This window comes from Trachypithecus francoisi, unplaced genomic scaffold (assembly GCF_009764315.1).
Source record: "Trachypithecus francoisi isolate TF-2019V2 unplaced genomic scaffold, Tfra_2.0 Lachesis_group10, whole genome shotgun sequence".
Taxonomy (NCBI): Eukaryota; Metazoa; Chordata; class Mammalia; order Primates; family Cercopithecidae; genus Trachypithecus; species Trachypithecus francoisi.
In genome coordinates, this window is record NW_022681455.1 from 34,404,258 (window position 1) to 34,430,766 (window position 26,509).

The 26,509-nt window shown below is 51.1% G+C and overlaps 1 protein-coding gene across 2 annotated transcripts in view; it reads left to right on the forward strand.

The window, feature by feature from the left end:
- Positions 1-273: 273 nt before the first annotated feature.
- Positions 274-26,509, forward strand: part of PACSIN1 (protein kinase C and casein kinase substrate in neurons 1) — a 75,626-nt gene continuing 49,390 nt past the window's right edge. The window contains exon 1 of one of the 2 annotated variants that reach the window (XM_033216849.1): positions 274-494. The gene's annotated coding sequence lies outside the window, so the exon portion shown is untranslated. Of the gene's footprint in view, positions 495-21,564; positions 21,688-26,509 lie in introns of those variants that run through there. The other variant, XM_033216851.1, reaches the window with a different exon arrangement.

Below are 26,509 nucleotides of genomic sequence, written 5' to 3' on the forward strand. Positions count from 1 at the left end.
AGGAGGGCGCACGGGAGGAATCCCAGCACGCGCGGGGCCGCGGGCAGCCCCCAGAGGAGGGAACCAAGCAAGACTGCTGGGGCAGGGGTCCGCTGAAGCGGCAGGGAGCCGGACCCCACTCTCCACCCGCCACCCGCCACCCGCCACCCGCCACCCCCGGCGCCTGCCAAACTGGTTGCTGCCTCCCAGGCAGCAGCCGCGCGTCCACCTGCGCAGCCACCGCGCCGCCCTGCCGCGCTGCCATTGGCTCGCTAAAAATGCTTCTCTAATCTGCGCTGCTCTGTGCACGCCTCCTCCTCATCCTTCCCCCCTCTCCGCCTCGGCTCTGACCTTCCTCCTTCCCGCAGCCCCGGCGATATCCCAGAGAGACGCGGTGGCGGCGGCAGCGCCAGCCCCCTCCACCCCCGGGAAGTCGACCGGGCTTGAGGCCGAGCCCCGGACGTCCCGCGTAGCCCCGAGGCGCCGCCGATGGTGCCCGGCGCTCCTGCCCCCAGGTAGGGGGTCTGGCCCTTGAATAGAGGGCGGGGGGTTGTGTGTGTGGGTGTCCAGTTAGGGAGTGCGTGTTGGAAGTGGGCGCCGGGACTGACATCTCCCTGGGCCAGAGCCCGGGAAGGGTTGGGCAGTTGTCTGGAGAGAAGTGGGTGCGCGTCCGGGGATGCTTTCAGGGGACAGAGTTCTCGGGCATCACCCAGGCAGTGTCAGGATGCCCCTGCGCTGGGTCCCTTGGGGGAGCGAGCCGGCAACGGAGGCCCTTATCCCAGGAAAAGCGCCGGAAATAGGTTCCTTGGGAAGCTGGGGCCTGGGCCCGGGCGGTCCAGGTCTCTGGACTGCTACCAGAAGGGGTGGGTGGGCTGGTGTCAGCTTGGTGCGTAGGCTATTTATGGATCAGAGTGGGCTGGGGAGAAACAGAGCAGATGATGCCTGTCTGGCTTATGGTTAAAGGTATTTCCTTCTGTCCCCTACCCCTTCCCCCACAGCTGGGATGGGAGCGGGGAGGGAGGAGGAGGCAAGAAGAAGGTGATGATGCTAAAAGGCCCGCAGATATAGAAGCCATGGGCTCCTGGGCACTGCCCTCCCCTGCAAGCCCCAGGTCACTTGCTGCCTGTTGCAGCTGTCTCTGCCCCTTATTTTCACCTTACAAGAGGCCGTGAAAAGGTTAAAGGGTCATCAGGGTGTAGGGGACATGGTGGCAAACCCGGGAGCTTGGCCGGACCCAGCTTCAAGCCCCAGCTGCCCCTATCCACAACAGCCCAGCTCTGCACCACATAGGCAGTGACACATATGGCCGCTTATTTCTAGGCACAACCATAAATAACCCAAATTGCCCCAGCCCCTGGCACAGCTGGGGTGCAAACACGACTGTCTGTCAGCGATTTAGCTTCCATCCTCCATCCTAGCCTTTCTATCACATGTCCAAATCACCACTCTCAAGCCACCCCCTCCAGCGGCTTCCCTGATACCGCAGGTGAGATCCTTGCCCCCCGCCCTATGTTCTTGGACTGCCTTGTGGCTGGGTTATTGGTTTTGTTCATCTCCTTCTAGACTGGAAGTACCTTCAGGCTGGGAATCTGTCTGATTCATCTCTGTCATTGCCCCTGCACCAAAGCACCAAGTAAATAATTTGTGGAATGAATGACTTATTGAATGAGTGAATGTGAACTCTGGGAAACAGCTGACAACCTGAGGGAGGGGGTCGAGCCCCTTCTTGGGCTTTCTCTCTATTCCCCAGGACCAAAGAGCCACTCAAACCAGGTGGTTCTCTTTAGGCCCTTCCTTTTTTTTGAGAGAGAGTTTCACTCTTGTTGCTCAGGCTGGAGTGCAATGGCGAGATCTCAGCTCACTGCAACCTCTGCCTCCCAGGTTCAAGCGATTATCCTGCCTCAGCCTCCCAAGTAGCTGGAATTGCAGGCATGCACCACCACACTCGGCTAATTTTGTATTTTTGGTAGAGACGGAGTTTATTCATGTTGGTCAGGCTGGTCTTGAACTCCTGAACTCAGGTAATCTGCCTGCCTCGGCCTCCCAAAGTGCTGGGATTACAGGCCTGAGCCACCACGCCTGGTTAGGCCCTTCCTAAGCCTGGAGTTGATGGGCAGCTATGGCTTTTGGAGATAGTCTTGCAACCTGCTGGCTCCAGAGTGTCTTATGGGCCCCTGGTTTGAGTGTCCAGGCCTGGTCCTGGCTTGGGGGAAGGCCTGACGTGAAGGTCTGACTCTCCTCAGGCTGCTGGGTTGGCACTTTCTTCCTGGGGTGCCAACCTTAGACCAGGGTCTCTGCCTCTGTCCCAGTCCTTGGGAAAATCCAGGTCAACATCAGGAAAGCTGGGAAGGCCCAAGCCAGGCCGTCCTCAGCCTCTGGGGTCTTCATAGTAAGCTCTCAGGGGTCTTATGACCCTAGTGTGTGGAGGAGCAAACCCACTTCAGAGGAAGAGGCTGCCACCAAGGGTTCTGGCCTAGCCACAGGCCTGTGTCTGTGAAGGACATCAACATTTCTAGGCTTAGGAAGGGCCTAAAGAGAACTGTCTGGTTTGGGTGGCTCTTTGGTCCTGGGGAATAGAGGGAAAGCCCAAGAGGGGACTCAATCCTCTCCTTTAGGTTGCCGGCTATTTCCCAGAGTTCACATTCAGTCACTCAATCATTCATTCATTCCACAATGGCCCGTGTTACTATTTGACAGCCATGCAGTCTCCCTAGCGTGGCTCTGCCACCGTTCCCACACCCAGGCCGTTTCTCCCTTCTCGCCCTCCCTCTGCCCCCTGGCTGCCCTAAGCTGCTTTCAGTTCCTCAGGCAAGTGGGGCTTCTGTCACCTGCAGGCCTTTGCACAGGCTGTTCCTGTCTCCTCCTCTCCCTCTTCCTTCCCACCAAATCTCTCACCCTCGGGAGCCCACTGAGACTCCTTTTCCCTCCAGAGGCTTCCCCAGCTTGGGCTGGGAGCCCCACCCGTGAATCCCCTCCCCACAGCTTGGCTGCCTCCCCTGGGAACCCTTCCATCAGGTAGTGTGCTCTCAGGCTTCTGATCGCCTCTCCCTGCTGGGCTGTGGGGTCTGTGGGGGCAGAGTCTGTGTGCTGTTTCCGGTGGCCCCATGGCCTGGCACAGAGTAAACCCAGCTTTGGCTTGTGGACTGAGTGAGTGACTGTTGGTCCTGTCATCTACTTTCTCTCCTCACCAATATCAGGACATATTTTGCACTTTTCTCCCATTAGGAGATGAGGAACCCATTCGGAAGTTTGCAGGTATCCCCACAGCAAGAATGAGTTGGTGGTAGAAAGCCTTCCCTGGAGAAGTGAAACTGGCTACAGGTCTGGAAGGACAGAAGGGACAGGAGAGGACATTAGGGGCGTGGGCATTCACTGATTTGGGGGGCCCTCCCTGGGGAACCAGGTGGAGGAGTTGGGGGAGGAGTGGGTATACCAGATAAGAAGGACGCTGCTTGGTTTCGTTTTACATTTTTCTTTTCTTTCTTTTTTTTTTTTTTTGAGACGGAGTCTCGCTCTGTCGCCCAGGCTGGAGTGCAGTGACCGGATCTCAGCTCACTGCAAGCTCCGCCTCCCGGGTTTACGTCATTCTCCTGCCTCAGCCTCCCGTGTAGCTGGGACAACAGGCGCCCGCCACCTCGCCCGGCTAGTTTTTCTTCGTATTTTTAGTAGAGACGGGGTTTCACCGCATTAGCCAGGATTGTCTCGATCTCCTGACCTCGTGATCCGCCCGTCTCGGCCTCCCAAAGTGCTGGGATTACAGGCTTGAGCCACCGCGCCCGGCCGTTTTACATTTTTCTTAAAGAAAAGTAGCTTTTATTATTTTTTCTTATTACCAAAGTAATATGGGTTTGCTGTGGGCAATTTAGAATATACTGGAAAGCTGAATGAAGGAAACCCATTAGCCACATCAGACCCACTCACCACGGGCACTTTGTAGCTGGTTTCCAGCCAGGGGCAGGGTGGACTGGAGGGGAGGGCTGGGCTGGGGACCTGGGGGCAGGTTAGGGTCCCAGGAAGTAGCCGTGAGGATTGGCAGGCAGGTAGGGGAGGAGTCCTGGAGCTTCACTGTGGAAAACAGGGAAGGAAGTGGGACTAGATGAAGGGGAAGTGGACTCTGATGCAGTCCCAACAGGCAACAGGGTGCCCTGGGGCTAGAATAGCCTTTCAGGTCATGCCCATTTGCTTGGGAGAGTCAGGCCCTAGACCCCAGCATCCTGTGCCCATCAGGCATTGGGTTTGGGCATGCCTTCTGGCGGGTGACTCTGTGGTAGCAGCAGTCCCTGAAGCATCTGCCCAATGAGGTCGCCTGCTGACAGCACCCACCCCATGGGACAACAGATAGTGTTCACCACCAGGAAAGATGGGTTGGGAGGAACCCAGAGGTGGGCTGAAGGGACAAGATCAACTGGAGCCTGGCCTCAGCTGGCTCTGGGGAGACAGGACCTCTAATGCCAGGGAAGGTGCTGGTGCCATTTCCAGAAAGGGAGCGTGTCTGTGGGGAGCAATTTAGAATGTACTGGAAATCCAAATGAAGAAAACCCAGTAGCCACTTCAGACCCACCTGCTGTGGACACTTTGTGGCTGGTTTCCAGCCAGGGGCAGGGTGGCCTGGAGGGGAGGACTGGGCTGGGGACTGGGATGGGGGGTTTCCCTCCACCCTCCCCTGGGTGCTGCCTCTGAAGACCTCAACCTTGGGTGTGAGGGGCTGCAGGATACCTGAAAACTGGGAGGGCAGAGGAGGCCTTGGCTATTATTATTATTTTTATTTATTTATTTATTTATTTTTTTTTTGAGACGGAGTCTTACTGTGTTGCCTAGGTTGGAGTGCAGTGGCGCCATCTTGGCTCACTGCAACCTCCGTCTCCTGGGTTCAAGCCTCCTGAGTAGCTGGAATTACAAGTGCCCACCAGCACACCTGGCTAATTTTTGTATTTTTAGTACAGACAGGGTTTCACCATCTTGGCCAGGCTGGTCTCGAACTCCTGACATTGTGATCCACCTGCCTCAGCCTCCCAAAGTGCTGGGATTACAGGCGTGAGCCACTGTGCCTGCCCTACCTTGGCTATTATTTTAAAATCACTCCATATTGTTATTATTATTTTCTTTTTAGAGGCAGGGTCTTGCTCTGTCACCCAGGCTGGAGTGAGTGACACCATCATAGCTCACTGCAGCCTCGACCTCCCGGGCCCAAGGGATCCTCCCACCTCAGCCTCCTGAGTAGCTGGGACTACAGGTGGTGTGCTACCATGCCCAGCTAATTTTTCAATTTTATTGTAGAGTTGGGGTCTTACTACGTTGTCCAGGCTAAAAATCACTTGATATTAAAATGCTGGGTAGGGGCCAGGGTAGTCTTTCTATATAAAATGCAGGATACTCAGGGAATTTTAAATTTCAGAAAAATGACAGATGTGTTTTTGTTATTTTTTAGTCTAAGTATGTCCCAAACATTCCACAGGACATATTTTTAATAAAAAAAAACAAAACAAAACTGGCTGGGCGCAGTGGCTCACGCCTGTAATCCCAGCACTTTGGGAGGCCGAGGCCGGCGGATCACAAGGTCAGGAGATCGAGACCACGGTGAAACCCCATCTCTACTAAAAATACAAAAAATTAGCCTGGCGCGGTGGCGGGCGCCTGTAGTCCCAGCTACTCAGGAGGCTGAGGCAGGACAATGGCCTGAACCCGGGAGGCGGAGCTTGCAGTGAGCCAAGATCGCGCCACTACACTCCAGCCTGGGCGACAGAGCAAGATTCCGTCTCAAAAACAAAACAAAACAAAACAAAAACTATACTCGTCATTTATCTGAAATTCAGATTTAACTAGGTGTCCTGAATTTTTATTTTATTTTATTTATTTATTTTTGAGACGCAGTTTTGCTCTTGTTGCCCAGGCTGGAGTGCAATGCCGCGATCTCGACTCACTGAAACCTCTGCCTCCCAGGTTCAAGCTATTCTCCTGCCTCAGCCTCCTGAGTAACTGGGATTACAGGTGGCTGCCACCATGCCCACACCCAGCTAATTTTTGTATTTTCAGTAGAGATGGGGTTTCACCATGTTGGCCAGGCTGATCTCAAACTCCTGACCTCAAGTGATCTGCCCGCCTCAGCCTCCAAAAGTGCTGGGATTACAGGTATGAGCCACCGTCCCTGGCCCTGAATTTTTATTGACTAAATGTGGCCAGTGTAGGCTGGGATAGGGAGGAGTGGAGAGAGAGGGTGAGAATTTTCTCTTCTTGAGTGTGGGGGAAGAATCAATAGATACTTGTTTGAAGTTGACAGTTTTGAAACATTAACACATCCATTTTTAGAAACAGGTGAGATGTTCCAAATTTCCCATCTGTTAACTTTCTATACTGGCTAGAGAGTAGCCCCTTATTTGTGGATTTTGGCTCCTTACTGATGCTGAGAAATAATAAAACAATAGTTTTCTCATTTATGCAGGTGGGATAAAGGGAGATGTGGTGATCAAGGGTGGAATCGCTAAATAGAGTTAATCCATTTAAGAAATAAAAGTCCTCATCCTAAGAAAGCTCTCATCTGGCGGAGGGCGTGGGAAACTGGAACTCTCACGTCAGTCGGGGAGCACACCTTAGCACTGTGTTTTTGGCAACAGTGGTCACAGTTTTGACTTGGCAATTCCACTTTTTGGGACTTATCCCACAGGTACACTCTGAGCAGGTGCAAAGATTAGCTGAGCAGAGACAGTCAGTGTAGCGAAACTAGATGTCTGTCAGAGGGACCAGTGACAAAGTCAAGACAGCTTTGTACGCTGTGATTTCAGGCAGTTGTTCGTTCTGGGATTTAGTCAACGGATCTCTCTGGATGTCTGCTGCCTGCCAGGCACCACTTTAGGTGCTTGGGGACACTGAGACAAGACAGGGCGGAGCTTATTACCAGTGTGGAAAGATGGTCACAACGTACTGATAAGTTAAAGCAAGTGGCTTTGTAGAACAATGTGTGTAGTATGATCCAATGTTTAAAGTACATGTGTTCCTCTCTGTTCATATTTACATAACAATGCGTAGAAGACTGCATACCTGATTGTGATTAGAGCTTACCTGTGGGGGAGGCCTATCGCCGGGATGGAGGGAGAATGCATCCACTTTATTTCAGCCATTCTGTGCTGTCTGCATTTTATAAACAAATATCATTACTCATGAGGAAAAAAATTAAAACTGCACTTGATGATACTGGGAACTTTTTTCTTAGAAAGCTAAAAAAATGAGCACATAAACTGCATTCCCCTTAATCTGATGGCATTTGAGTCACATACTGCCACGTATGTTTGGAGAGTTTTTATTTGTGGCTGGTTCTTAGCTGGTTCCCTCATGGGCTTATTTCCCCTCTCCCTCCTCCCAGACCTGTGGTGCCTGAAACCTGGCGGGATGGGAACGGGGGTAAGGTAAGGTAACATCTGGGTACCAGGAGGGTTGTAGAAGGAGTATGGCGGAAGTGGGGTATCTGGCAAAGTGGTGGTTGCGTACCACTGGGGAGTTCTGTAGGGACACAAAGGAGGGGCCAGGGATCCCTGACATGTGCCAGGCACTCTTTTGCTTATATGTATTTATTAACTCATTTAGTCCTCTTAGTAACCTCATGCGGTTATCCCCATTTTACAGATGGGGCAACTGAGGTTAAGTGACTTGCCTGAGGTCACACAGTGAGTTAGTGGCTGAGCCAGATTCACAGCCATGCAGTCTGACTCCAGAAGCTGTGCTTGTGAGACTCTGTGTCTCAGCACCTGTCGTCAAGGAGTGGGGATAATCTCTTGTCTCAGAGACTGGAGGCAGGTGTGTTCTGGAAGACTGAAAGAGGGTTGTCTTCTGCAGAAGGCAGACCTGGAAGGAAAGGATGGTCAGATCCAGAGATGGGGGGAGTGCGGGGTACATTCCAGGCAGAGCGACAGCAAGGGAAAAGATGCAAAGGTGGAATGTGAGTGGTGGGCTCCAGGGCTGGGGAGGAAATCAGCACAGGAACACGAGGGCAGACATGGGCCGTGAGGCTGGTGTGACAGCCAGCCTGGGTTGCTGCTGCAGGGCATTTTAAATGATCCACCTCATTGAACCTTTTGGGACAGGTGGCCCAGGGCCTGCTTCTCCTTGCAGGGCCTGGCAAAGACCCTGCATCCCTCAGCCGCACTCTGCCCAGTCTGGGCCTTCCCTGAGATCACACATTTCATCTCTGGGTCCCCGAGGCCTAGCCTTGACAAGCCACTGAGGACAAGAGGGGCAGCCGAGGCAGGGCTGGAGGGCTGGGGGTTGGGGGTCTAGGCTGAGGTCCTGGCCCTGACAGTGACTCACTGAGGGGCCTAGGGCCACTCAACCCCCTCCCTTGGATTCTGTTTCCTCTTCTTTTATTTGCAAACTTTTTATTGTGAAACATTACAAGCATTTACAGAAGTAGAGAAAATGTTATATAACAGTCATATACTCATGGCTTAGCATCAACAGATACCAACACATGTCCAGTCTCATCTCAATCAAGATATTTCTCTAAAAGATAAGGACTTTTTCTAACGTAATCACAATACCATTATTATACCCAATAAGTATTAATTCCTTTATATAGTCAAATATTCACTTAGTATTCACATTCCCTGTTGTCTGAGATATGTCTTCTTGTTTTTTAAATAGTTTGTTTAAATCAAGTTCCAGGTAAGGTTCACACATTGTGATTGATTGATATGTCTTAGTCTCTTTCAATCCACAGTTCTCCTCTCCATCTTTTCTTATTCTTTTGCAGTTTATGGGAGAAAGCAGGTGGTTTGTCCTGCTGTGTTTCCTGCAGACTGGATTTTGTTGATTGCATCCCTTTGGTGTTGTTTAGTATGTTCTTCTGTCCTCTCTGTAAATTGGGAGTTGCATTTGTCTGTTTCTGACACCTCATCTTGTCATCAGTAAGTCCTTCAATTCTACATTCAGAACACCCAGAATCCACCCACTTCTTGTCACCTCCATTGCTGCCTTCCCTTCTCAGCCTCCACTATCCTCTCCTAGATGTTTGCAGCAGTCTTTTTTTTTTTTTTTTTTTTTTGAGATGGAGTCTTGCTCTGCCGCCCGGGCTGGAGTGCAGTGGCCGGCTCTCAGCTTACTGCAAGCTCCGCCTCCCGGGTTCACGCCATTCTCCTGTCTCAGCCTCCCGAGTAGCTGGGACTACAGGTGCCCGCCTCGTCGCCCGGCTAGTTTTTTGTATTTTGTGGTAGAGACGGGGTTTCACCGTATTAGCCAGGATGGTCTCGATCTCCTGACCTCGTGATCCGCCCGTCTCGGCCTCCCAAAGTGCTGGGATTACAGGCTTGAGCCACCGCGCCCGGCTTGCAGCAGTCTTTACCTCGTCTTCCTACCCTGTCCTTGCCTCACCAGCCAAAGGTCCTTTAAACTTAAATCAGATCACATCCTTCCTCTGCTAAAGCTCTTCAGTGACTCCCCTGCCATTCAGAATAAAGCCCAAAGTCCTATAACAGGCCAGATGCAGTGGCTCATGCCTGTAATCCCAGCACTTTGGGAGGCCGAGGTGGGTGGATCACCTGAGGTCAGGGGTTCGAGACCAGCCTGGCCAACATGGTGAACACTCATCTATACTAAAATTACAAAAATTAGCCGGGCGTGATGGCACACAGCTGTAGTCCCAGCTACTCGGGAGCCTGAGGCAGGAGAATCCCTCAAACCTGGGAGGTGGAGGTTGCAGTGAGCTGAGATTATACCACTGCACTCCGGCCTGGGTGACAGAGCAAGACTCTGTCTCAGGGAAAAAAAAAAAAAAAGCCCTATAATTGCCTACAAGGCCCTATGTGATCTGGCTGCCCAGTACCTCAGACCTCCTCTTGTACATCCTAGTCTCACTGATCCCCAGGTCATTTCTTGGGCCCCTCAAGCACCCTCCCCCAGGGCCTTTGCACTCCTATTCCCTATGCCTGGAATTCTCTTCCCCAAAGGCCTGCATGGCTCATAATGTTCACATCTCCACCCACATCACCCCCCTCAGGGAGGCCTCCCAGACCGTCTCATCAAAAATAGCCCTCGTTGTCCCCTCCCCGATCCTACTTTATCATCTTCATAGCACTTATCCCTGACATTATGCTCTTGTTGGTTTCTTGTCTGTCTCCCTTACCTGCCCAAGCGTTCCATGAAGGCAGGGTTTGGGTGGGGGCAGAGCAGCATGACTGGCCTTCCCCTGCCCCTCACCCCTGCCCACAGAGCTGACCGCCTCCTCCTCTCACATTGCTAACTCCTCTACTTTCAATGTTTCCTAAAATTAAAAAAAAAAAAATTTAAAAACACATATTTGTGCCTAGTGTGTCATTGTTTACAAAATACTTCCTGTCTCAGGTCTGGTCTTCTAGAAGCAGAGCTGAGACAGGAATTCCCGGGCAAATGATTTATTGCAGGCATGCTCATATTAGAGCAAGAAAAGATGTGCTTACAGCTAGGATCCCACGGAGAGCTCTAGATTATGAACAGCCAGTCTCACAGGGTTACCTTCCTCCAGACAAGGGGCCAGACCTTTGTAGCCCCTTAGCGGATGGTCATTGTCTGCAAGCTGCTCCCAGGGAAGGGCCTAGCCTCCCCCTGCATCTCCAGATGAGGCAGCTCCTGTAAGCTGAGGGCAGCTCTCAGGGGAAGGGGGCAGCGGTGAGCTGTTGGCAGCCAGCACCCACAGCTGCTGAGAGATGGGTACCCCACCTGATAGAATGACACTGGCAGTACCCCCTCTATTTCCATATCCATTTCTGCTTTGAGCCTTGCCACAAGCCTGTGGGGATGGTATTTATTAATGATCATTATTCCCATTTCCTAGAGGAGGAAGCTGAGGTTCTCAGGGCTCAAATGACTTGCTTGAGGTTGCACAGCCAGGAAGCGGTTAGATTTAGGCTCAGATTCTTACTCCGGATCCTCTGATTAGCTGACAAGCTGTCTTAGTGGCTGCTGGTTTGTAGTTTTACTCTCACGCGTTCATCCTTTTGAATGTTAAATGAATATGTATTGCGTGTGGTGTGCTGTGTGCGGAACTAGGCGTCGGGCCATTCAGCAGTGGATGACATACGCTGTGTCCTTGTCCCTGGAGTTGCCAGTCAGTGGATCTGCCCAGTATTTAGCCGCCACCACCGTGGTTACTCCTACTGAGCCCTCAGCAGTCCCAGCTTCCATAATGACAACACGATGTCTATTGAGCATGAACTATGTGCTAGCACTGTGCCAGGCTCCCCTTCGCCTTCACAGCACCCCATCTTCAGATGTGTAAGCTGAGGCTGCAGAGAGACTTGCAACTCCCAGCCGAAGTCTCTCGGTAAATGTATGATAGAGCTGAGATTCGAAAGCACGGGGTTGAATTTGGCTCTCCAGCTTCCTGCAGCCCCTTCCTCAGCCCTCCCCATGCTCCCCCGCCGCCACCAGCAGGATATCTGGTGTCACCTCTATCATCAGGTTCATCGGACACTGGGCTGCCACTGCTGCCTGCTCCCCAGGTGTTGGATGACTGGCTGCCATCTCATCTGCCCCACTTGGCCCTGCCCCAGACGGGGCACCTCTGATAGGAGGCCTCCCCTACCCTACAGGGCCCAGGATCCCTGCCTCTGCCCCCTTGCCAGCCCCTTGTCATTGGCCCTGACAGCTGGGTGGGCCTTTCTGCCAGCCCCAGCATGGCCTGGGTATTGACGGCCCCTCCCCCTTGCACCAGCTGGCCTGGTAAGCTGCAAAGCTGGCTTGGCTCAGCTTGGGGGCCCCTGGACAGGGCTGGGGGCGGGTGACAAATCACAGGGGACTTCCTTCTTTCCTGCCAAACAGGGCCAAGACAATCCTGACAGGGAGCAACCAAATCACAAAATTGCCACCTGAGGAATGTAAGGGTGGAGAGGGCACCCCCCAGGACTGCCTTGGTAATGGGCGTCTATGAGGCAGTAGCTCAGGGGTGGGTACTCCAGGCCTGTGTCAGCTCGGGATTTCCCTTCTCTCCCTAGGACCCCTCGTTCCCTGGCCCTCAGGCCTCTCTGACCGTTGCTCATTTGGGCTGCGGCAGAGGAGGCTAGCACTCTGTTCCAAACCTCAGCCCTGCGGGCTTCCTCCAGGGGCTGCACCGAGGGACTGTGCCTCTCTTGGCAGAACTTCAGGAATATTTGTGTGAATTTTGGACATGAAATAGTATGCGAAATATATGCAAATGAGCATGTCCAGGCCAGGCGTGGTGGCTCATGCCTGTAATCCCAGCACTTTGGAAAGCCAAAGCAGGAGGATTGCTTGAGCCCAGGAGTTCAAGACCAACCTGGGCAACATAGGGAGATGCTATCTCTATAAGAAAGGACAGGAGAGGGGAGAGGAGAGGAGAGGAGAGGAGGGGAGGGGAGGGGAGGGGAGGGGAGGGGGGAGGGGAGGGGAGGGGAGGGGAGGGGAGGGGAGGAGAGGAGAGGATCATGTCCATCTCACTGTGGGTGTGGCCTGCTGGGGTATCGTGGTCTGCAGGGAACAGGCACTCCCTGCGACAGCTGGGGGGCCAGGGGCACAGAAAGATGAGGACCCCTGAGGGCTCTGGCCATCTCATCTCCACTGCAAGCTCAAGTCCGATTTCCATCATACTTTCTCCTCTCCAGATGGTTACTTTCTTTCTAATTTGATCATTTTGTTTGCATTTATGAGCTAGACTTATACAAAGAACTATTCCTCTTCACCTATTTTGTTATTCTGAAACATGGTGCATACTGGAAGATAAAGGCTCCATTCCTTCCCTTCATCCTTTTTTTTTGTTTGCTTTTTGAGACAGGGTCTCACTCTGTTGGCCAGGCTGGAGAGCAGTGGCATGATCTTGGCTTACCACAGCCTCAACCTCCTGGGCTTCAGTGATCCTCACAACTCAGCCTCCCCAGTAGCTGGGACTACAGCTCTGTGCCACCAAGCCTGGCTATTTATTTATTTTTTTTGTAGAGACAGGGTCTCCCCATGTTGCCCAGGCTGGTCTTGAACTCCTGGGCCCAAGTAATCCTCCTGCCTCAGCCTCCCAAAGTGCTAGGATTGCAGGCATGAGCCACCAACCCCGGCCCCTTTATACTTTTTTTTTTGAGACAAAGTCTCGCTCTGTTGCCCAGGTTGGAGTGCAGTGGCGTGATCTTGGCTCACTGCAACCTCCGGCTCCCGAGTTCCAGTGATTCTTCTACCTCAGCCTCCCGAGTAGCTGGGACTACAGGTGCATGCCACTGTGCCTGGCTAATTTTTTGTATTTTTAGTAGAGACGGGGTTTCACTATGTTGGCCACGATGGTCTTGAACTCTTGACCTCGTGATCCACCTGCCTCAGCCTCCCAAAGTGCTGGGATTACAGGCGTGAGCCACCACACTGAGCCTATTTATCTTTTTTTTTTTTTTTTTGAGAAGGAGTCTCGCTCTGTCACCTAGGCTGGAGTGCAGTGGCGCCATCTCAGTTCACTGCAACATCCGCCTCCTGGGTTCTCCTGCCTCAGGCTCCTGAGTAGCTGGAATTGCAGGCACGTGCCACCACTCCTGGCTAATTTTTGTGTGTTTAGCAAAGATGGGGTTTCACTATGTTGGTCAGGCTGGTCTCAAACTCCTGACCTTGTGATCCGCCCACCTTGGCCTCCCAAAGTGCTGGAATTACAGGTGTCAGTCACCGCACTCAGCCTATTTATCCATTTTTAAAGAAATGAGTTGGTGCTATAGCAACCTCCAATGGTGACCAATGAATATTTTTTCCTTTTTAAAAATATAAACATATATAAAATAGGTTGTACATTTGTCTTCGTCTTTTTTGTGTTGCTATAACAGAATACATGAGCCTCGGTAATTTAAAAGGACAAGGAAGTTATTTGGCTCACAATTCTGAAGGCTGAGAAGTCCAAGCAGCATGGCGTCGGGTCTGCGTGGCTTCTAGTGAGGACCACCTGGCTGCATTCTAATATGACAGGAGCAGGTGCCAGAGCGACAGTGGGCGAATGCAAAAGAGACACAGACGAGAGGCTAGGCTCACTTTATAACAGCGTGCTCTCATGGGAACTAATCCGTTCCCACAGCGCTCCCGCAAGGTGGCATTAATCTAGTCATGAGGGCAGTGCCTTGTAATCCAAACACCTCTCACTAGGCCCTGCCTCCCAGCACAGCCACATTGGGAATCAAATTTCAACGTGTGTTTTGAAGGGGACACACTCAAACCACAGCAACATTTTAACAAATTTAATATAAAGCCAGTGTCTCCATCATGTAGGTAAAACAAATCAGAACATTGTCACAGCACCGAAGGACCCCCTCAGACCCGTTCCCATCACAAGCCCCTCCCTCCCCAATTGGAATCCGCCATTCTAGATAGTTAGGGTTATTCACTGCTTTGTTTTTGGTTTTATCATGTAAGTATGCATCCAAAACCAAAGAGTTCTGTTTCTTTTTGAATTTTCGGATTTTTCTTTCTTTCTTTCTTTTTTGAAACAGAGTCTTGCTCAGGCTGGAGCACAGTAGCATGATCTTGGCCCATTTAGGCTCAAGCTCCTGGGCTCAAGCAGTCCTCCCACCTCAGCCTTCTGAGAAGCTGGCGCCACAGGAGTGCACCACCATGCCCAGCTGTCTTTTTAATTTATTTTTATTTTTATTTTTTTAGAGACATGGGGATTCTCTCTGTTGCCCAGGCTGGCCTTGAACTCCTGGGCTCAAGTGATCCTCCTGCTTCAGCCTCTCAAAGTGCTGGGATTACAGGCATGAGCCACCACACTTGGTCTTTTTAAATTTTAAGTAATGAATTATGTATTCGTTAAAGTCTGTTCTTATTTATTTTATTTTTAATTTTATTATTATTATTATTATTATTATTACTTTTTGAGACAGAGTCTTGCTCTGTCACCCAGGCTGGAGTGCAGTGGCGCAATCTCAGCTCACTGAAACCTTCGCCTCCTGGGCCCAAGTGATTCTCTTGCCTCAGCCTCTATAGTAGCTGGGACCACAGGCACATGCCACCACGCCCAGCTAATTTTTGTATTTTTAATGGAGATGGGGTTTCACCATGTTAGCCAGGCTAGTCTCGAACTCCTGACCTCAGGTGATCCACCCATCTCAGCCTCCCAAAGTGCTGGGATTACAGGCATGAGCCTCCACTCCTGGAATCTAAAGTTTGTTCTTTTTTTAAACTAACATTTTCTTTTTACCAGGCATCTGGGTTGTTATTTGTAGCATCAGTCCTTTCATTTTCTTTTCTTTTCTTTTTTCTTTTTTTTTTTTTTTTGAGAAAGGATCTCACTCTGTCACCCAGGCTGGAGTGTAGTGGTGCCATCACTGCTCAGTGTAACCTCTGCCTCCCAGGCTCAAAACCTCTGCCACCTCAGCCTCTCAAGTGGCTGGGACCACAGGTGTGCACCACCACACCCAGGTAATTTTAAAATTTTTTTGTAGAGATGGGACTCTCCCCATGTTGCCCAGGCTGGTCTTCAACTCCTGGGCTCAAGCAATCTGCCCACCTCGGCCTCCCAAAGTGCTGGGATTACAGGCATGAACCACTGTACCTGGCATCTCATTTTTCCTTATATATAATAGTTTCTAATATGTGAATAAACCATGATATACCAGTCTAGTCTGTTTACAGACATCAGGGTTTTTTTCTGATTTCTGTCTACTAGGAAAAGTTCTGCTGGCTTCCATGAAGGGATAAAATAAAAAGTACTTAAAAAAAAATTCTGCTCTATACATATCCCCAGGTAAATATATGCATGTAGTTCTCCAGGGTTTATGCAAAGGAATGGAATCACTAGGTCATGGGGTATGCGATTTTCAACCTTATAGATAATGTGAAACTGTTTTCCAGAGTGCTTGTACCAAATCACACCTACACAAAGCAGTATGTGCAGAATCCAGTGGCCCACATTCTTGCAGATATGTGGTTACTAGCAGACTTTTTTTCTTTTTTTTTAGAATTTGGTTTTCATTATCATTATGGATTTTTATAAATTTGATGTATTTTAGCACTTGCAGTCATTATTCTCAGTAATGCTCAAATTGTCTCATCTTTGGCCAGTGGGAACTTCTTCAAGTGGACTCTGACATCATTTTCTTTCTTTCTTTTCTTTGTTTTTAGACAAGTTCTCACTCTGTTGCCCAGGCTGGAGTGCAGTAGTGTGATCTCGGCTCACTGCAATCTCCACCTCCCTGGATTCAAGTGATTCTTCTGCCTCAGCCCCCCGAGTAGCTGGGGCTGCAGGTGTGCGTCACCATGCCTGGCTAATTTTTGTATCTTCAGTATCTTTAGATGGGATTTCACCATGTTGGCCAGGGTGGTCTCAAACTCCTGATCTCAAATGATCTAGCCACCTTGGCTTCCCAAAGTACTGGGATTACATGCGCAAGCCACTGCGCCCGGCTTCTGACATCCTTTTCATACGTTAACACCAGTCTTTGAAAATGCCCGTGCTTTCTGGTGTGAAGATGTTCCATGTTCCTCAGAGCTAGACTTAGCCAGCTCTCCAAGGAGCTGTGGATCTTTTATATAAACACATTTTTTTATTGAAATATGATTCATATACCATAATATTTACCCTTTTCAAATGTACACTTCAGTGGCTTTTAGTATATTTACAAAGTTGGGTAATCACTATCTAATTCCAGAATATTCCATAACTCCAAAAAGAAACTCCATATCCATTAACAGCTACTTCCTAATTCCCCCTCCCTCAGCTCTGGAAACCACCAAACAACTTTCTGTCTCTATAAATTTGCTTATTCTGGAAGATTCACATAAATTGAATCATATGAGCCTTTTGTCACTGGCTTCTTTTTTCATTTGTTTGTTTGTTTTGAGACGGAATTTCGCTCTTGTTGCCCAGGCTCGAGTGCAATGGTGTGATCTCGGCTCACCGCAACCTCCACCTCCTGGATTCAAGCGATTCTCCTGCCTCAGCCTCCCGAGTAACTGGGATTACAGGCATGCACCACCACACCTGTCCAATTTTGTATTTTTAGTAGAGATGGGGTTTCTCCAGGTTGGTCAGGATGGTCTCGAACTCTCAACCTCAGGTGATCTGCCCACCTTGGCCTCCCAAAGTGCTGGGGTTACAGGCATGAGCCACCATGCCTGGCCTATGTTTTTGTGTTTTTGAGAAGGAGTCTTGCTCTGTTGCCCAGGCTGGAGTGCAGTGACGTAATCTCAGCTCACTGCCATCTCTCCACCTCCCGGGTTCCAGAGATTCTCCTGCCTCAGCCTCCCAAGTAGCTGGGATTACAGGCACGTGCCACCCTGCCTGGCAAATTTTTGTATTTTTAGTAGACATGGGGTTTCACCATGTTGGGCAGGCTAGTCTTAAACTCCTGACCTCAGGTGATCTGCCTGCCTCGGCCTCCCAAAGTGCTGGGATTGCAGGCGTGAGCCACCGCGCCTCGCCTTGGTTTCTTTCACTTAGTATAATGTTTCTAAGGGTCATCCCCCTTTGTAGCATGTAACTACTGTGTTCCTTTTCATGGTTGAATCCTATTGCCTTGTGTGAATATACTACATTTTGTTTATCCGTTCATCCATTGATGGACATTTGAGTTGTTTCCACTTTTTTGTTTTTATGAATAATGCATCTAAGAGCATTTATATGCGTGTTTTGTGTGAACATATGTTTTCATTTCTCTTGGATATATACCTAGGAGCAGAATTGCTGGGTCATATGGTAACTCAATGTTTTTTTTTTTTTTTGGTTTTTTTGTTTGAGATGGAGTCTCACTCTGTTGCCTAGGCTGGAGTGCAATGTCATGATATCGGCTCACTGCAACCTTCTCTTGCCTCCCGGGTTCAATTAATTCTCCTTACCTCAGCCTCCTGAGTAGCTGGGATTACATGCGCCTGCCACCATGCCCGGCTAATTTTTGTATTTTTTAGTAGAGACAGGGTTTGCCATGTTGGCCAGGCTGGTCTTGAACTCCTGATCTCAGGTGGTCTGCCCACTTTGGCCTCCCACTCCCACAGTGCTGGGATTACAGTTGTGAGCCACGGTGCCCGGCCAACTCCGTGTTTAACCTTTTTTTTTTTTTGAGACAGGGTCTCACTCTTGTTGCCCAGGCTGGAGTGCAGTGGCACGATCATGGCTTACTGCAGCCTCGACTTCCTGGGTTCAAGTGATCCTCCCACCTCAGCCTCCCAAGTAGCTGGGACTACAGGTGTAAGCAACCACGCCTGGCTAATGTTTTGCATTTTCAGTAGATACGGAGTTTTGCCATGTTATCCAGGCTGATCTCGAACTCCTGGGCTCAAGTGATCTGCCCACATTGGCCTCCCAAAGTGCTGGGATTACAGGCGTGAGCTACCACGCCCGACCCAGACTTTTTGAATTCTAGAAGTCAACCTAAGGCCCCATCCAATAACCTCTGAAGCTCTGGACAAAGGGCCCTGGGCTGTAGAACCAACCTTGCCCAGCCCCTTCATCTTACAGTAATGCTGCAGGACAGAGGAGGGGAGTGGCTTGCACAGGGCCACGTAGCCCGTGGGCACCAGAGTTGGGTCTCAGTTTAGTTCCTACTGCTCCTCTAGGGGTCCTCACCCCAGCTGGGCACATGTGCTCCAAACCTCCAAATTCCACTGCTCCCTTTACGTGGGTTCTGGTGCCCTGCTCTGTGGCTCTTAGCCACAGTCTTTCTCCTTCAGGGACTTTTTTCTTTTTTTTTTTTTTGAGACGGAGCTTCACTCCTGTCGCCCAGTCTGGAGTGCAATGGTGCGATCTCGGCTCACTGCAACCTCCGCCTCCTGGGTTCAAGCGATTCTCCTGCCTCAGCCTCCCGAGTAGCTGAGATTACAGGCATGTGCCACCATGCCAGGCTAATTTTGTATTTTTAGTTAGGGATGGGGTTTCTCCATTTTGGTCAGGCTGGTCTCGAACTCTCAACCTCAGATGATCCACCTGCCTCGGCCTCCCAAAGTGTTGGGATTACAGGCATGAGCCACCGTGCTCAGCCCCTTCAAGGACTTTATGGGCTGCCCCAGCTGAGAGAGGGGACTTGTCATCCTAGTGTGAGCTCCTGTGGCACCCAGGAGGTGGGAGGTAGCACCTGGACAGATTGTCCATGGTCAAATTTGGGAAATTTACTTTTAGGTTCAACCCAGGTAAAGGGTGCTCTTCAGTGCAGGCCTCATCAGGGCCTTTTTTTTTTTTTTTTTTTTTTGAGATGAAGTCTTGCTCTGTCGTGCAGGCTAGAGTGCAGTGGCACATTCTCACCTCACTGCAAGCTCTGCCTCCCTGGTTCAAGCGATTCTCCTGCTTCAGCCTCCCGAGTAGCTGGGATAATAGGCACCTGCCACCGTGCCTGGCTAATTTTTGTATTTTTAGTAGAGACGGGGTTTCACCATCTTGGTCTGGCTGGCCTTGAACTCCTGACCTCGTGATCCACCCACCACAGCCTCCCAAAGTGCTGGGATTACAGGCGTGAGCTACTGCGTCCAGCCCATCAGGGCCTTTATCATGCTGCTGTGTCCTGTGAATGTCAAGACATTTCATTGCCAACATTTAGAAGCAATCAAGATGTCCTTCAGTAGGCGAATGGTTATATAAACTGTGGCACATCCTGGCAATGGAATATTATTCAGTGTTCAAAATAAATGAGCTATCAAGCCACAAAAAGACAAGGCGGAACCTTAAATGCGTTTTACTAAGTGAAAGAAGCCAACATGAAAAGGCCACATACTGTGTGATTCCAACTAGGTGACATTCTGGAAAAGGAAAAACTATGGAGATAGTAAAAAGATCAGTGGTTATCAGAGATTGGGGTGGGGCAGGGAGTGATAAATAGGTAGAAAGCACAGAGGATTTTTAGGGCAGGGCAACTTTTCTGTATGATACTACAGTGGTAGATACCTGTTATCAACATGAGTCAAAACCTATAGAATACACATCACCAAGAGTGAACCCTAATGTAAACTATGGACTCTGGGTGATAATGATGTGTCAATGTAGGTTCATCAGTCCTAACAAATGTACCACACAGATGCACAGTATGGACAGTAAGGGTGGCTACTGTGGGGGGGGGAGGGGGTGTATGGGAACTCTCTGTACTTTCTAGTCAATTTTTCTATGAGCCTAAAACTGCTCTAAAAAATAAAATCTATTAATTAAAAAATATATATCCACATACACACACAAATATATTAGGAAGTGACAAGTATTACAAAGGAAAATAAAGCAGGATGAGGGTTTAAGTAAGGGGTGTGGGGCATGGGCTGCCTGTTCTGGATGGGGCAAAAGTGGGGGCCAGGATCATGAATCAGAGACTTAAAGCAAGGAAATGTGCCCTGCAGATATCAAGGGAGGAGGATCTCGGGACAGGAAGCCGCAGGTGCTAGCTCCGAGACAGGGAAGAGGAAGCACAGGGTGTCTGGGGTGGAGTGAGGTGTGGAGAGTGGTCGTGGGGAGTGGGGGAGGTGAGGATGAGTCAACAGGTTGGGGCCCGGAGGCACAGCCAACCTGTTCTCAGATGGGTGAGTCACTCATTGGAGGGTTTCGGCAGGGGTGTGATGTGTCAAAGTTATATTTGTGTTTTTATTTTTCAATTTTAAAAAAAGCCAGTCAAATTTAGCAGTGGGGGATTGTATATCAACTTTAGTGACATTATTTATGTTTTAAAAAGATGACTGCAGCTGCCGTCTGGCAGATAGACAGTCGGGGGCGAGGGTAGAAGCAGGGGGGCTTATTAGAAGGCCACATAGCCCTCCGGGTAGGAGAGGGGGCTGGGGCAGACCCTGGTATCTGTGGCTGACAGGTGAGAGGTGGCTGGATTCTGCATATATTTTGAAGGGAGAGTCAGCGGGGTGTAGGGTGAGGGAGGTTCCTAAGTTCTTGGGTGAACAGTGGTGTTGTGTCCTGAGATGGCAAAGGCCAGCGTTGGAACAGGCTGGGGGCTGTCATATGGGGACATGTTAAGTTGGCCTGTACCTACATCCAAGTGGGGCCGTTGAGGAGGTGGGTGGATGTGTGAGGCTGGAGTTCAGGGAGATCTAAGGCCACTGCTCTGATGAGATCCCAGAGGGAGTAGACATGAGTGGAGAAGAGAAGAGGCCCCAGGCCTGAGTCCTGGCCATGTGAGGGCCCACCCAGGGAGACGGAGGTGTGACACAGAGTGGGAGTATGGTGTCTGAGGAGCCCGGAGGCACGGGTGCCAGGGCGGACAGCGTGCTGCCAAGGAGGAGGACTGGAGACTGGCCATGGGGGTCAGCAGTGGCTGGTGAGGGCCAGAGGCCGACTGGAAAGGCGTCGGAGGGAGTGGAGATGGAGAGGATAGGCAGGCCTTTCCAGGAGTGTCCTCTGCCACCGGAGGGAGGAGACACATGGGCCCACAACGTGGGGGGCACTGGGCGGTCTAGGGGGCCCTTTCGACTTTCTCTTAAATGAGAGAAACAACAGCATGATTCTCTCTGGATGGGAAGATTCTAGGTGAGGGAAAACCGATCATTGGGGAGAGGGGAGAGCACATCCCAGCCCGGCAGCAGGAGTGCGCAGCCTAAGGGGTGAGGGGTGGAGGGACAGGGGGCCTGGGAATCCATGGGGAGGGCGGCAGGGCCTAGGGGTGGGGTGAGGTGGGTGTGGGGCCGCAGTGTCTCTAGGTGCCTCTCTTTTTCTCAGAGAAATAAGCGGCACAGCTGTCAGCTGAGAGGGAGGGAGGAGGAGGTGTTGTAAAATATTTGTCTCCAATGCCGTTCTCACAGCCACCGGGTGAAGTAGGCGCCATCACCCCCGCTTTGCAGATGAGAAAACAGGAAGGGGGCCAGGTAAGTTGCCAGCTAGGGCAGGACTGAGGTCTGAACGGGGCCTGGAGGGCATGGGGTATGGAACTGGGATTCGACTAGACCCTGTCCCTCCCGCCTCCCATTCCAGTCCAGTGCTGCACCAGCTGGGAGGACACTGGGGTCCAGACAGGGAAAGTGATGTCCCAAGGCCAGACAGCGAGAAGGTGACGTTGCCATTGCTGGTCCTCTTCCTCCCTCCCCTAAGCTCTATGGGCACAACACACCTGGGCCACTCTGTACCCACTGCTACCCTGTCAGCCGTGTAAGGCTGCCTTCCCGGGGCCCTGCTCCGTGGGCCCCTCTCTCTCCTCCTGCCTTGGAGCCTCGGTACAGCCGCTCTGCATGTCGGGACAGCGCCTCTCTCCACTGCAGCCGACCCCAGCCTAGGGTCTTCTGGACCCTGGCCACACATTAGACTTTTCTAATTTAACTAGGCTGGGGCCTGGGCATTGGTATTTTTTAAATTGAGATATAGCTGGGTGTGGTGGCTCACGCCTGTAATCCCAGCACCTTGGGAGGCTGAGGCAGGCAAATTACTTGAACTCAGGAGTTTGAGACCAGTGTGGGCAACACGGCACTGGTCTCTAGCCAAAAAAAAAAAAAAAAAAAAAAATTAGCTGGGTGTGTGCGCCTGTAATCCCAGCTGCTTAGGAGGCTGAGGTGGGAGGATCAGCTAAGCCCAGGGAGGCTGAGGCTGCAGTGAGCTATGATTGCACCACTGTACTCCAGCCTGGGCGATGGAGTGAGACCCTGTCTCGATCAATCAATCAGTTAATCAATTAATTAAAGTACAAAGTGCATGTCAGTGAACATGAGCCACTACACAGAACAGGATCCCGCATCCCGGAAGGTTCCCTCCTGCCCCTTCCCAGTTCACGTCTGCCCCTGGTAACCACTCTCCTGTCAGGATCAGGATTGCCTGTTCTGGAACTTCATAGACACGGAATCACGTGGAATGTGCTGTTTGGCGCTCAGTGCGCCATCTGTGAGAGTCCGCCGTGCTCCGGTGGGCTGAGTGGTTTGCCCTTCTCCACCACTGTGTAGTTGGCGTAGGTCTAGTCTCTGGAAAAAATAGTCTGAGCTGAAGGTTTGGATGCAGGAGGTTTGGATGCAGGAGGTTTGGATTCAGGAGGTTGCTGCTGGAATCAACAGGATTGAAGGATGGAGGACTGGGCTGAAGGAGAAGTCACAGTAGAGGCCTCAGCTGACCCCACATGGAGCCCTGAAGCTGGGGTGACTCTTGAACATCATACCATATTAAGGCAAGGGGCCAGGGCTTTGCACCCCTGCATTGACCAGTCACTGGTCAGTGCAGCTGGTCAGTGCAGCCACTGGTCAGTGTAGTCACTGGTCAGTGCAGGCTGTCTCTGGGGAGGAGGCATAACCTTGGACGAGGTGGCTCCCTTCAGCCCAGGGCAATGTCCAGAGAGGGACTCAGCCGTGGGCCATCAGCAGGCAACACCCCCAACAGCTGGGGTCAAAAGCGACTTCACCCTGAGGAGGTGGCAAACCTACAGCACCCACCGCAGCCTGCCCCTCATGCTACTTGGAAATCTGAGCCCTTATAATAATTAATCCCACCTGGGAACAGATTCTTCAGGGTCCTGGTTGGTCTCTTTTCCTGGGGAAGCTGATAAGGGGAAGGTCAGTGAGACGAGCGACAGTCCTGCTGCTGCAGCAGGACGCTGGTCCACAACAGACACTTGCAATCTCCCTCTTCAGTGACCCTGACCTTGGCTAGCACCTCTGTTGGTCTAGGTGGCTTACCTTGTGAGGGGACCCGGCCCCTCATGTCTGAGGGAGTCTGATTCTCTGACCATCCTGCTCTTCTCAAACTGTGACCATTGCCCTTGCCCATTTCCCATCAATACCAGGCAAGGGAGCACCAAGAGATGTCCCAGGGAATTGCCTGGCTGCCAATGCTATTCTTCTTCCCTGGCCCTTGCTGTACAAACAGTGTGAGGCTTTTACAGAAGGCCCCTGTGGATGATCAGGGCCAGTTATTCCTGCCAGGATGGTGACTCTGTGTTGTTGTTGTTTTTTCCCTGCTGGTTTCTTGCCACAAGGGACCTGAAGGGAAGTGGTGGTAGTTATAGCTGAAAGTTTAATCTGACTCTTGCTGTCTCTTGGCGGAACTATTTCCCCTTTGGGAACCAGGATTTCTAACCTTGCAGTGCCCAGAGTTGTCCCTGGGTGTGGTGGTGAGTGGGGCTCCTCCTACTTCTACCCTGTAGTTCTTAAATGCATCTATTCTGGTCCCATTAGGGACTCAGCACCATACAGTAGTCATTACAATGTGCGCCGTGTTCCAGAAGACAGCTCGCCATCCTTGCAGGGGATCAGCTCCAAGCTGACACCTCATCTTCCTCCTTTTTTTATTATTTATTTGATTGACTGGATGTTTGATTTGTTGCCCAGGCTGGTCTTGAGTTCCTGGGCTCAAGCAATCCTCCCGCCTTGACCTCCCAGAATGCTGGGATTACAGGCATGAGCCACCTCACCTGGCCTATTATTTTTTAAAGTGACAAATAAAAATTGTCTGTATTGGCTGTGCACAGTGGCTCACACCCATAATCCTAATACTTTGGGAGGCCGAGGCAGGCGGATCACTTGAGCTCAGAAGGTCGAGACCAGGCTGGGCAACATGGTGAAACCCCGTCTCTACTAAAAATACAAAAATTAGTCAGGTGTGGTGGCGTGTGCCTGTCGTTCCAGCTACTTGGGGGGCTGAGGCAGGAGAATCGCTGGAGCCGGGAGGTGGAGGTTGCAGTGAGCTGAGATGGTGCCACTGCACTCCAGCCTGGGTGATAGAGTGAGAGTTTGTCTCAAAAAAAAAAAAAGTATATTTTTATGGTGTGAAACATGATGTTTTGAAATTGTGGAATGGCTAAATCAAGCTAATTAACATATGCATAAACTCACATACTTTTATGGTGAGAACACTTAAAATCTATTCTTGTAGCAATGCTCAACAATACAGCACATTGTCAGGAATTACAGCCACCATCCTGTACAGTAGAGCTCTTGGTCAGCTGCATCCAAAGGGCTGTTACATCACCCCATCCGGCGGCAGTGCTAGGTGGTGCGGTGTGTGGTGAGACCGGCAGGTTCGACGTCGAAAACCCACAGCCACACTTCCTTTGATGGCAGGTAGTTTCAGAGGCAGTTTCAGAGGCTTCCGAGAGCTATCATAGTAGCTTTTGCCCCACGGGCCAAAGCACCAGTGTGGGGGTTCTGCAATGTGTGTCTATTCCAATTATACACTCAGGGACCAGCGAGACCACCACTGGATGTCCTGGGGATCCACTGGACTCCCTGTGAGCCAAAGCCAGGCCAGGACTCCACTCATCACCTGCCCCCATATGCTTCCACCCTAACAGGGCGCCATGATGCCAACCCAAAGAGTTGGGTCCCCAGACCAATGTCCATGTGGACCCTGTGTCTGACAGTCTTTGAAATGCCTGAGTATTCATCTTTCTCCCACATATGGTTACTCAAGTAAAAGGCATGTAAGCCCTTCTCGGGAAGGATGATGGAATCATCATCACATGTGCTGATTCAGGGTTGCAGTGTCCTTCCTTCTGGGGACCTGGTCTCTCCTTCCATCAGTTGGATGTGAAACCTTACTCAGGTCTGGAAACTTCTCAAAGGATCAGGACTTTTCATTGGGTTGCTGCCCTCAACCCCCATCATCAAGCCTTGGATGTTCTCTCTTTTTTGTTTTTTTTTTTGGAGACAGGGTCTCACTCTGTCACCTAGGCTGGAGTGCAGTAGTGTGATCAAGGCTCACTGATTGCAGCCTCGACCTCTGGGTTCAAGTGAGCCTCCCGCCCCAGCCTCTTGAGTGGCTGGGACCATATGCATGCACCACCACACCTGGCTAATTTAAAAACTTTTTTTTTTTTTTGAGACAAGATCTCTCTGTGTTGCCCAGGCTGATCTTGAACTCCTAGGCTCAAGGGATCCTCCCACTTAGGCCTCCCAAAGTGCTGGGATCACAGGTGTCAGCCACCATGCCCAGTCCTTGGGTTCTTTTGATTGCATCGGGTGGGCAGTGTCCTTGTTGGCTGCCCATCTGGCTTGCCCTGGGACACGGGATCTATGAACCATTTCCATGGCTTGGCGGGTCTGGCAGCTCTGACCTGGCTGCTAGCGGTGGTAACTACCTCCACCTGATGACTCCTGAGCCTGCGCTTCTGATGACCAGGAGCCGCCACCTGGCCTCTTTCTTCGGGATCGTGTCATCCCCGCTGTTGTCAGGGTACCCAGTTCTGTAACTGCAGCTCCAACTAGCAGGTCTTGAGAGGACATTCACCTGGGCTTCTTAGGGCTTTCCCGTTGGCCTTGGTAAATGAGGTGCCTGCCTGACCTTCCTGTAGAAGACAGATAGTGAGTGGGTTTCTGGCCAGACATGGCAGAAACCCAAGCATGCCCTCTTCTCCAGGCCTTTGGATCCTTTCTTCCACGGCCTGACACGGCATCCCTGGCGACTTCTACTGTGGGCTTTCGTTTTCTCCAAGCAGCATGTTAAGGCCCTCTTGCCAGGGTGTTAATCCTCGTATTATGGGATTGACTTCCTTTATCCCACTTGATGTCCCACCCAGGCCTTGGGCCAGCCCCTGATCCTATCTGCATAGTCTTCAAGCAGGGGGGGTGCTCGCCGGGGGTCACGTCTGCACCTCACTCTTTCCCAAGCAGGTTCTGAACTTGACGCAGCTGACTCATCGTGGGCTGAGCACTGAACTTCTTCTGTCTTACGCTCCACTCATAACTACACCCTGGCCTGCTCCTCAGCTTTTTCCTC